Source organism: Lathyrus oleraceus, chromosome 4 (assembly GCF_024323335.1).
Source record: "Lathyrus oleraceus cultivar Zhongwan6 chromosome 4, CAAS_Psat_ZW6_1.0, whole genome shotgun sequence".
In the NCBI taxonomy this organism is placed as follows: Eukaryota; Viridiplantae; Streptophyta; class Magnoliopsida; order Fabales; family Fabaceae; genus Lathyrus; species Lathyrus oleraceus.
In genome coordinates, this window is record NC_066582.1 from 309,089,322 (window position 1) to 309,100,630 (window position 11,309).

Consider the following 11,309-nt stretch of genomic DNA (forward strand, 5'->3'; position numbering starts at 1 on the left):
AGTCAATGCACATTCTACTTCCAGTCACAACTCTTTGTGCTATGGATTCGCCCTTCTCGTTCTTAACAACTGTAAAACCCCCTTTCTTGGGTACTACATGAACGGGGCTAACCCATTGACTATTGGAGATTGGGTATATGATTCCAGCATCTAGAAGTTTCTTTACTTCATCCTTGACTACGGTACTTAGGATTGGGTTGATCCTTCTCTAGTGTTCTCTAGAGGTTTTACACCCCAGCATAATGTGATGCATACAGATTGAAGGACTTATTCCTTTTAGATCGGCGATGTTATATCCTAACGCTGTTGGATATTTTCTTAGGACATCTAGTAATTTCTCAGTTTCCATCTGCCCTAAGTCAGCATTGACTATTACTGGTCTTTTCAGTTCAGTGTCTAGGAATTCGTATCTTAGGTACTTTGGTAGTGTTTTTAGTTCCAAGTCAGGTTTCTTTGGGCATGGCATGTGGTCGGGTGTAAGTGCTAAGCATTCGATTAGACTTTCGTTTTGGTATGGTCCATGCCAATTATTGTCTTCAAAGATTAGAGGGATTTGGATTTTCATTATTTCAGAATATGTGGTTTCTTCCATCTCCATCTCTCTCACACACTCGTCTATGACATCAAGCAGATAACAGGTGTCGTCTATAGCTGGCGCTTGTAAGAATTGGGTCAAGATGAATTCAACATTTTTCTCTCCAACTTCGAATGTCAGCTTACCTCTCTTTACGTCTATTATGGTTCCGGCGGTAGCCAAGAATGGCCTTCCTAGTATGATAGGTGTACTGGCATCTTCTTTGATGTCCATGATTATGAAATCGGTAGGAATGTAAAATTGTCCTACACGTACTGGGACATTCTCTAGTATACCGACATGATATTTGATTGAGCGGTCAGCTAATTGAACAAACATCTTGGTCGGTCTTAATTCTCCCATACCGAGCCTTCTACAAATGGTTAAGGGCATTACACTAATGTTGGCTCCTAGATCGCATAGAGCTTTATCTATGACGAATTTTCTAATGACACAGGGTATGGAGAAACTACCTGGGTCCTTTAGTTTGGGAGGCATGTTATTCTGGATTATGGCGCTACACTCGGCAGTAAGTGTAACTGTTTCGTCATCCTCAATCTTTTTCTTATTGGATAGGATTTCCTTAAGAAATTGGCATAGGAGGGCATTTGTGTGATGGCTTCTGTAAAGGGTATCGTAATGTTTAATTTCTTCAGAAGTTCAACAAATTTCCTAAATTGATTCGCAGTTTTAGAACTTTTGAGTCTTTGAGGATACGGAATGGGTGGTTTATAAGGAGGTGGAGGCACATAAGGTTTCTCTTTCTCTTCGGCCTCTTGGGTATTATCTTCTGTTTTCTTTGGTTCAGTCACCTGCTTAGTTGAGGTTTTATCTGGTTTTTGGTACATGGCAGGGTTTTGGAGTCTTGGATCTACGGGTCCGTCTACTTCTTTTCCACTCCTTAGTATAACGACATTTGCATGGCCCTTTGGATTAGGTTGCGACTGTCTAGGAAATATTCCAGCTGGAGCGGCTGTAGATGCTTGATGTTGAGCCACTTGTGAAATCTGTGTTTCAAGCATTTTATTGTGGGTGGATAAGGCATCTACTTTGTTCGCTAGTTGTTTAAGTTGCTCGCAAGTATGTATGTTTTGGTTTAAGAAGTCTTTGTTTGTTTGAGCTTGGGTAGCTATGAAGCTTTCCATCATTAACTCGAGATTTGACTTCCTAGGCATGTTAGAAGCATTATTAGCTGGTTTTTGATATCCAGGCGGAACAGCTGGTGCTTGGCCCGGTGCATACAAGGCATTGTTATTCTTATACGAGAAACTAGGATGGTTTTTCCAACCTGGGTTGTAGGTATTTGAATAGGGATTTCCTTGTGTGTAATTCACTTGATCGGTTAGGACTCCTGCTAATATTTGACATTCTTGTGCAGTGTGTCCAGGGTTTCCACATAACTCACAGTTTGGAGTTACAGTAACCACGGTGGCTGCGGGTGGTATGATCAAGTTATCTAATTTTTGGACAGGGGCATCTACCTTTGCATGAACATGGTCAAGGCTACTGATTTCGTACATTCCACCCTTCGTTTGGGACTTTTCCACTGGAGTTCTTTTACCTCCCCATTGGAAATGGTTTTGGGCCATGTTTTCAATGAGTTGATAGGCTTCGGTGTATGGCTTATCCATAAGTGCACCGCCTACGGCAGCGTCTATTGTAAGTCTTGTGTTATACAAAAGCCCATTGTAAAATGTGTGAATGATCACCCAGTCTTCGAGACCGTGATATGGACATATCCTTATCATGTCCTTGTATCTCTCCCACGCTTCATAGAGAGATTCCACATCTTTTTGTCGAAATCCATTGATTTGAGCTCTCAGCCTAGCAGTTTTGCTCGGCAGAAAGTATCGGGATAAGAAAACATTCTTCAGTTCTTCCCATGTCGTAACGGAGTTGGAGGGCAAGGATTGCAACCAAGACCAAGCTATGTCTCTTAGTGAGAAAGGAAAGAGGCGCAGTCTTATCGCATCTTGAGATACACCATTCGCCTTTACAGTATCTGCGTACTGCACAAACTTAGTTAGGTGTTCATTAGGATCGTCAGTAGGATTTCCAGCAAATTGATGTTGTTGGACGGCTGATAATAGTGAGGGTTTCAGCTCGAAATCGTTTCGATTTATAGTGGGGGCAGCAATGTTGTTGTGAGGTTCTTGTTGAGACGGGGTAGCGTAGAATTTAAGAGGACGATTCTGTGGTCCTTCTTCAGCCATGTTTGGTTTTTCTTCTGATTTAGGAGGAAAGGAGATATCGGGAATACCGTATTTTTGTTGATATTCATGTATTCGGCGTCTCACGTATAAGAAACACTCTAATTCAGGGATTGGTGGTGCTAAGTTATCGCCTTGTGAGTGAGTACTTGGCATACAATCAGGGAAAGAAGGGAGAGAAGATTAGTTTTTGTTTTTACCTTAGTCTATACCGTGCAACGAAAGAATCGCACTATTCGACTAAAACAGGTCCCCGACAACGGCGCCAAAAACTTGGTGCTTGATCTGGCTATATATAAAATATAGTCTGTCGGATACTTGACTGCAAGTGCACAGTCTAGTCGCTTTAGTTTTAAAAGATATCGATCCCACAGGGACCTATGGTCAAACTAGTGTTACTATCATCACTATGTTTAGTTAAGGGAATTGATTAGTAGAAGTTCGGGGGCAATATAGTAAATCTAGGGAATTTTGGTTTTAAGAAATGATTAATGGAAGGAATCAGTATGCAGCGCATTAATCGTCAGGGATTCGATAAGTCAGCGGTGAATAGTTTAAATGCCAAATATCTCTCAGTAGAAAATATTTATTAAAAAAGCTTTATCTCACACTCTCGTGATTGTTGACTCGGCTTATAGCTTTAAGTCAGAATGTACGCTCTCGCTGTCCCATTTGAAGTTAAAATTACTTTTTGAAAATAAACAAGTTCTAATTGCTTTTAAAGTGCTCTCGCTGTTTTTAAACTCAATGCTTAATTTTTACCATCCAGCTCGAGCCTCACGCTCTCGCGATTGTTGGTTCTCACCGCAGTTAATTTCTCACTCTCGTGGCAAAACCGTATTAAATAGCTTTTTACAATTTTGAGATAAAGTTAATTAAATTTAAATTAAAAACTTCAGCCTAAAAGATTGTTTGAGAAAAAGGGTTTTCACCGGTTATTATTAAATTCCATCAAATTAAGTTGCTACATACCGATACCGATAGTTTAGCCGGACATATTAAATAAGGCAAACACAAGGCATAAACAGATCAACATTGCGGAAAAATGCTTATAATAATAAATGGGCAATAACAATAATAATTCAATAAAAACCAGGAGATCGAAGTAACAGAGTATAGCGATTCTTGGAGTACTTGAGCAGTCCTCCACAAGTCGGTAGGCTTTGCTTCTTCAATACAAATTACTACTAAAATTAAATAAAGTGTAGTAGTTCCCCAGTGTAGGAAACTACTACTATGGCTAACTGGAAAACGGAAAGGAAAAAGGGAAACTCTAAAAAGAATGGCGAATAAAATAAGGCAACGGAAACGAGGTTGCTGGAAAGAAAAAAAAATGCTAAAAGCTAGAAAGCTGTAAAACTAAATTCCAGAGCGTAAGTGTAAAAGTAACCCTCCCTAATTTTCCCCATTTGGTCCTTTATATAGTGCTCCTTTAGGTCTTGGTGGTTGAGATATTCAAGGAAGACTTAGTTTTGAATGAGGAATCAGTGGGAATAAGTTTGTTGGAGGAGATTTAGGCATGTTTGGGTGCCTGTGGCTGACTATTCCAAAGCGCATATTGTGGTCGCGTGATGCTCATCATTGGCCTGTGACAGTCGTCACAGTCTGGGTCGTGACGAGCGTCATGAATCTGTGACGGTCGTCACATCAGCAAAATCTTCATAATCTGCTTTTCTGCTTTTTCTGTGCTTTCTCACCTGTTTCTTCTTCTGTTTCTTCCTTTTCTTCATTTTTCTCTTTAATGCATGGAGATTTAAATACCTGCAAAAACAACACGAATCTTTGAGTGTAAATTAATGCAATTATCTGATAGGTTTTCGCATTATCAGTAATCTACATGAAAATAATGAAAATATAAGTATCAATAACATATTTAATTAGGCCTTTAATTAAATATGCTACCACTATTTTACTCAAAACAAATGACCCTCACCATTTGATTCGGAAAATCCCGTTGGAAGATTTTCTAGTGGGTCAAGATCCACATTTCATTTTGTTTTAAGTCCGCGTAGGCAAATTACACAAAACTAGGTTATTTAGGTAGGAAATCCTTCCAATTGTATCTAATACAACACTCGAATATTTTAGTTGGGTGAATAACTCCTTATTCCAATCCATCACAAGGATCATTTCCAACTCTTGCTTCTAAACATATATAATCTTATTATAATTTGTTTAGTTAAGTTTGACCCATTGTTTTAGCAATTGGATATAACAATTATCCCATCGCACCTTACTAATATAGAACATGCACCTCGCGTAGGCGAAACCTACATTATCCGATACTAGTATTGATGAGTGCTAAAATTTGGAAAGCATAAACTGAATATTTAATTTGAGGGAATTTTTAATTATTCTGATCTCACCGGATTATTTATCATATAAATCGTCTCTCACATGCATCAACATACATTCACATGCATCAACATACATTCACATGCATCAACATACATAATGAAACAGTTATGGCCACTAGCGCAATTGTTCTCCCAAGCCAATGAGAGAACCTAAGCTAACCTAATAACGATCTAAGCTTCTCCAAGCAAGATCTTCAAGGTTGTCCTCCTTTGATATTGAATTATTCTCTTTCTTCATAACATTACATTACATAAAAGAAACTGGTTTTACATACGAGGGAGTGATATAAGAAAAGAAGTTACATTAAGAGAAAAAGGAGGAACGACACGCAGGTCGTATTTTAAAACCCAAAACAAAATAAAGGAAAACTAAGGCCATAACCGATCATAAGACAATAATAATAAACACATTATTATTATTAATTTTAATTCTTTTAATTAATTAAGCCAAATTAAATTTCGGTGACCGATCACACTATGCAGAGTTAGCCGGGGGTCGGCTGCCCGGTTAGCGGACTGGGGTCAAGGGGGCAGCGCCCCTGGCCGAAATTTTAATGAACAATTCATTTAAAAACAACGTTGTTTTTGCATCAACACAACTCTTGCGCAATCACAAAACAGAAACGCCGAGAATTCTGACTCTGTGAATGTGATGACTATCACAAAGCATGTTACGACCGTCACAGGCCCATGACGAACGTCACGCGGCCAAAATTAGCGCTTTTTAAACAGTCAACAAACGTGATCCAACAAGCCCTCAATTCACAACTCTTTGACAACACAACCCTTGTTCCGTCACTAACCCTAATGCACCAATTTCAGACCTTCAAACACACCTCGATTGTTGATTCAGTATGATTGATCAACAGGTCATTGCTTCACCATACTAATGTCGGATTCTGAAGCAAATGACCATTGATCGCTCAAAGGAAAACAACCATTAAGTGTTTGAATGAACGAAATAGAAACAATATATCATATATACCGTATTTGCATTAGGATTACTTAAATCATATATATAACTTGATCGATCTCAATTGCGTAACCTATGGACGATCGATGTATCGCTACTTCACCATACTAATATCGGATTCCGAAGCATAGTCAACATCAATCATCCAAATCGTACACACATGATGCCAAATTTAATTACTCATTTATTCTTTGATTCATTCTATCTTTTAATCATATTAATACAGAAAATAAATAGCTATCAGATGCATGGTTTCGTAAATGGCTCTGATACCACTGAAGGAGAAGGGCGATCCAAAATGCAGTGGAATTTAAAATTTCTCCTTTAGTGATCCTTAAGAATGGGCATGATCAGTGATAGAATTGTTACCTCTTGTGGCGATTGTAACCTTTGATGCAGATCTACGGAGTGATCACGAATGTTGAACAATGACAACGCCTCTACTAAGTTCACACGAACAAATTCTGTCAATCTCAGTGCTAGCTGCTACGAATGAAGGCTTTGAGTTAGAGAGAGAGAGAGAGAGAGAGAGAGAGAGAGAGAGAGAAACGAAATTGCAACTGCGACAAATCCTTATGCACAAGAGTTCTATTTATAGAACCACTTGTGTGGGTTGCAAGCTAAAAAGCCCACTTAAGTGTATGTGGCCCATATCTTATAATATGCCAAAATCACTTAAGCGCGTGGTACCTTACCATATTTCGTATTCTACTTAAGTACACCGTACCTTACGATGTTCTACAATTCACTTAAGTGCACCGTTACTTACGGTGTTCCTTAGTTACTCTATCTCTCATCAATCCGTCCTTTTGTATGTGACCCTGTAGGTTTTCGCGGCATTGGCAATTATATTAAATCACGTATTTAACATAACAAACAGTGAGCGGTATCTAGCAACACATCACTGCTACCCAAGACACGAAAATGTCATGTGATCTGACAAATCCTTTTGTGATAATACTTATGTGTACAATTACCCTTTTGACCTTATGTCTATATTGAACACAAGGCATAGACCGTGTCGTCCTTGTCCAGTTCAATATTGGTCCCATAGACATTTATCCTATTACGCAGGATGGACAAATTCCATCTAGGTCACTCATGTCCCTTAGCAGGCTTCGTGGAGTACCCATCAACTGTCTTTATGGTCATCTAGTTACGGACAATGTTTGATCAACAACAAGGCACTCGACTCTACATCTAGGGTCCATAGTGGTTTCAGGTCGAAGGGTGGTATACACCATTATCACCATGAGAATAACTTATGACACTTTGAATAACATTATATATAGTATTCTCATAGCGGGTCAATCCAGTATAAACATTACTCTTAATATTCATACCTATGTTTAAGACTTGATAACTCCTTATCCATGATCCATGAGATGTGATCATCAGTCTATATACATAATAGTCTTAATGCTTTAACGTTATCCCACTTCACAATAAAGCTCGACTACGGATACTTTAAGAATAGTGTCCTTATGTTTAATGTGATCTCATGATTAAGTCATACTTGATACATTAAACGGACTAGCTATTCTAGGGACTTTATTAAACAATCATAATAAAGAAAAAAGCCTTTATTATTAATAAATAATTCGATACAAGTACCAAAAGTATTGGCCTCTAGGGCTTACACCAACAATCATTACTCCTGAAGGCACGCATCTACCATTCACAGCTAGATTGACTTTCAAGTGTACAAACAACATGGTAGAATATGAAGCTTGCATTATGGGGCTTGAAGAGGCCATGAATCTCAGAATCAACTATTTGGATGTCTATGGAGATTCATCTTTGGTTGTGATTCAAATCAAAGGGGAATGGGAGACAAATCAACCCGGTTTAATACCATATAGAGATTATGCGAGGAGGATTTCAACTTTCTTTACAAAGGTTGAGTTCCATCATATCCCTAGAGATGAAAACCGGATGGCAGATGCTCTTGCAACATTGGCATCAATGATTGTAGTGAAGTATTAGAATGAAGTTCCTAATTTGTCTATGATGCGTCTTGATAGGCCAGCTCATGTGTTTGTTGTTGAAGAAGTCAAAGACAAGAAGATGTGGTATTACGAAATCAAATGTTTCCTCCAAAGTCAGATCTACCCGCCTGAGGCATCTTTGAAAGATAAGAAGACTTTGAGAAGATTAGCCGATAATTTCTACTTGAATGGTAATATAATATACAATTGAAACTTCTACATGGTTTTTCTCAGATGCGTGGATGGACACGAAGCAGACTTGTTGATGACTGAAGTGCATGAAGGTTCCTTTGGTACTCATTCCAATGGACATGCGATGGCAAAGAAGATGTTGCGAGCAGGTTACTATTGGCTGACAATGGAATCTGACTGCTGCAAATTTGTGAAGAAGTGCCACAAGTGTCAAATTTATATTGATAAGATTCATGTTCCTCCGACACTATTGAATGTTATCTCTTCCCCACGACCCTTCTCCATGTGGGGAACTGATATTATTGGGATGATTGAACCCAAAGCTTCGAATGTACATCGTTTCATTTTGGTGGCAATTGACTACTTCACAAAATGGGTTGAAGCGGCATCGTATGCAAATGTAACCAAGCAAGTTGTTGTGAGGTTTATCAAGAATCAGGTCATATGCTGTTATGGTGTGCCAAGTAAGATCATTACTGATAATGGATCAAACTTGAATAATAATATGGTGGAAGCTCTTTGTAAAGACTTCAAGATTGCACATCATAATTCTTCTCCCTACAGACCTAAGATGAATGGGGTTGTTCAAGCTGCGAACAGGAACATTAATAAGATTATTCAGAAGATGGTTGTCACGTATAAGGATTGGCATGAGATGCTCCCGTTCTCTTTGCATGGGTATCGTACATCCGTCCGCACTTCAACAGGGGCAACCCCTTTCTCTCTTGTGTATGGTATGGAAGCAGTACTCCCCGTAGAGGTTGAGATTCCTTCATTGCGTGTGCTCATGGAAGCCAAGTTGACTGAGGTTGAATGGTGTTAGACCAGGTTTGATCAGCTGAATTTGATTGAAGAGAAGAGATTGACTGCCATGTGTCATGGTCAGTTATATCAACAAATGATGAAGAAAGCTTTTGATAAGAAGGTCAAACCTCGTGTGTTCTGAGAAGATGGCCTTGTGCTTAAGAAGATTTTATCTTTCAAACCAGATTTTAGGGGAAAGTGGACTCCTAATTATGAAGGCCCATATGTTCTTAAGAGAGCCTTTTCAGGCGGTGCTTTGATTCTTACAACTATGGATGGTGAAGAGTTCACTCGTCCTGTGAATGTAGATGCAGTCAAGAAATACTTCTCCTAAAAAGAAAAGAACAAATTGCTAAGTGGAAAACCCGAAAGGGCGGCTTAGGGAAAAATGAGCCTCTCGGTTGATTGAAAACCCGAAAGGGCGATCCAGACAAAAATTAGAGACATAAAAACAGAAAAAAATTCCCGATAAGTTGAGTACCCCACCTTGGGGCAACTTATGCAAAAATTAGGGATTATGGCAAGTAACTGCATTTTGCTGATCTTTAAATTTTTGGAGAACTTTGAGCACAAGGGTTGACGTCAATTCATCATCCCAACAGTGGTCAAGAGCACAGTGGATATCAAAAGTTGGTAGAAGAATTAAGGATCATTTGTATTAAATGTAGCCCTTTTCCATGTAAATTACCATTTTTCAACTTTGTAAAAATCTATGGAGTCTTGTCATTTACGGACTACCATCCCATTAAATAAAGTTGAATTTTTATCCAATTGTTTCTACTCTTGTTTACTTCAGCCAATAGTTTAAATTTTATTATGATCATTTTTGAAAAAAATTAAATTTTTAATCAAAATCTCTTTTTCTTAAAAATATATAAAAGCAAGAATTTTTCAAAGCAATTAAAAGGAAGTATCAACAACACTTCAAAGAGTAACAAGTCATTAAGTGCTAAGCATCATAGGTTCCCCAAGCAGTTAACCCTTCAGGTATCCCTAGTTGTTTGTGTTGATCCGGTTCCCTTGCGGAATGTTTATTCCCTAGAAGAGTTTCGATTCCTTTCCCCAGCTGAGTTGGTTAATTCAGTACCTTGTGGCGTGTTTTCCCCAGTAGTGTTTCTGTGTTCCCCAATGGAGATCACGTTTCTTCAGCAAGGTTGATCTTCAGCAGAGTAAGATCTTTTCCTCAGTAGATTATATTGGTTTCCCCACCAATCTCCATCCGACTCGCTCCTAGTCAAAGTTTCCTCCTGGTTTTTGAGCAGCTATTTGTGTTTATCTTCTGTATGTTTGTCTCCCATTTAATATGGTGTTAACCTAAAATTCCCTGCAGACTCGATAACTTCTCCTCTCCTCAGCAGATCTCTTCCCTCGGCTAGTTTTGAGCATGTGATTTGTTGATTTCTCTGTTCTCCAGCAGTTGTCTCCCTCTTTTTGTGGATTGACCGAGGATTGTACCGATGATTCAAATTCTTTGTGACACCCTTGTATCCTTTATGGTCGTTTTGGCAGCATAATCATCATATACATATACATTCATATAATTTTATAATTGCATGTTTGCATATCTGATTAACTTGTCGATTTGAGATTCTCATTCTCTGTATGGAGGTACTTTATCCCCATACAAATTTCGGTGTCTATCCTCCATCAATTATAGAGCGTCAGCCCCTTAGGAAGAGAGACTTTAACCTTTCTCCTTTTCCCCACTGAGTTTGTTCCCTCGTGGATGATTATTACTTCAGTTTCCTCCCCAGTTGTTTATCTGGATGGAACCACTCCCCTTGAGTTATGTCCTCATTGGGAGGAGTCTTGATTGATTGTTTCTTTCTAGATCATGCCTAGATGGATGCTTTGAATATCCTAAGAGTCTATTACCCAGTAGCTAGTAATATTCTTCTTAGTTTGCAGTTTGTTACTTCTTGCCCAATACCCGACAAAAGTATCCCAATTTTCCCAACGGTAGAGTCCCCAGTGGATTTATTCCCCAGAAAGTGTATCCTTGATATGTTCATCCTAACCGATGACGGATATCTTTGTCTCCCATGCCTGAGTTTATCCTTGATATGTTCATCCTAACCGATGACGGATACTCTCATCTTTGGTATTCTCCCTAGTAAAAAGGTAGTTATAATCCCTATTTTGTTCCCCAGAGAGTTAATCCTTGATATGTTCATCCTAATCGATGACAGGTTTCCTTCTCTTTGCAGTCTT

At 38.8% G+C, this 11,309-nt stretch overlaps 1 non-coding gene across 1 annotated transcript; it reads left to right on the forward strand.

Moving 5' to 3' along the window:
• The first annotated feature begins 2,293 nt into the window (after window positions 1–2,293).
• LOC127077320 (small nucleolar RNA R71) lies at window positions 2,294–2,400 on the forward strand. Its single transcript, XR_007787155.1, has one exon. It is a non-coding gene; the product is annotated as a small nucleolar RNA R71 (small nucleolar RNA).
• Window positions 2,401–11,309: the final 8,909 nt, after the last annotated feature.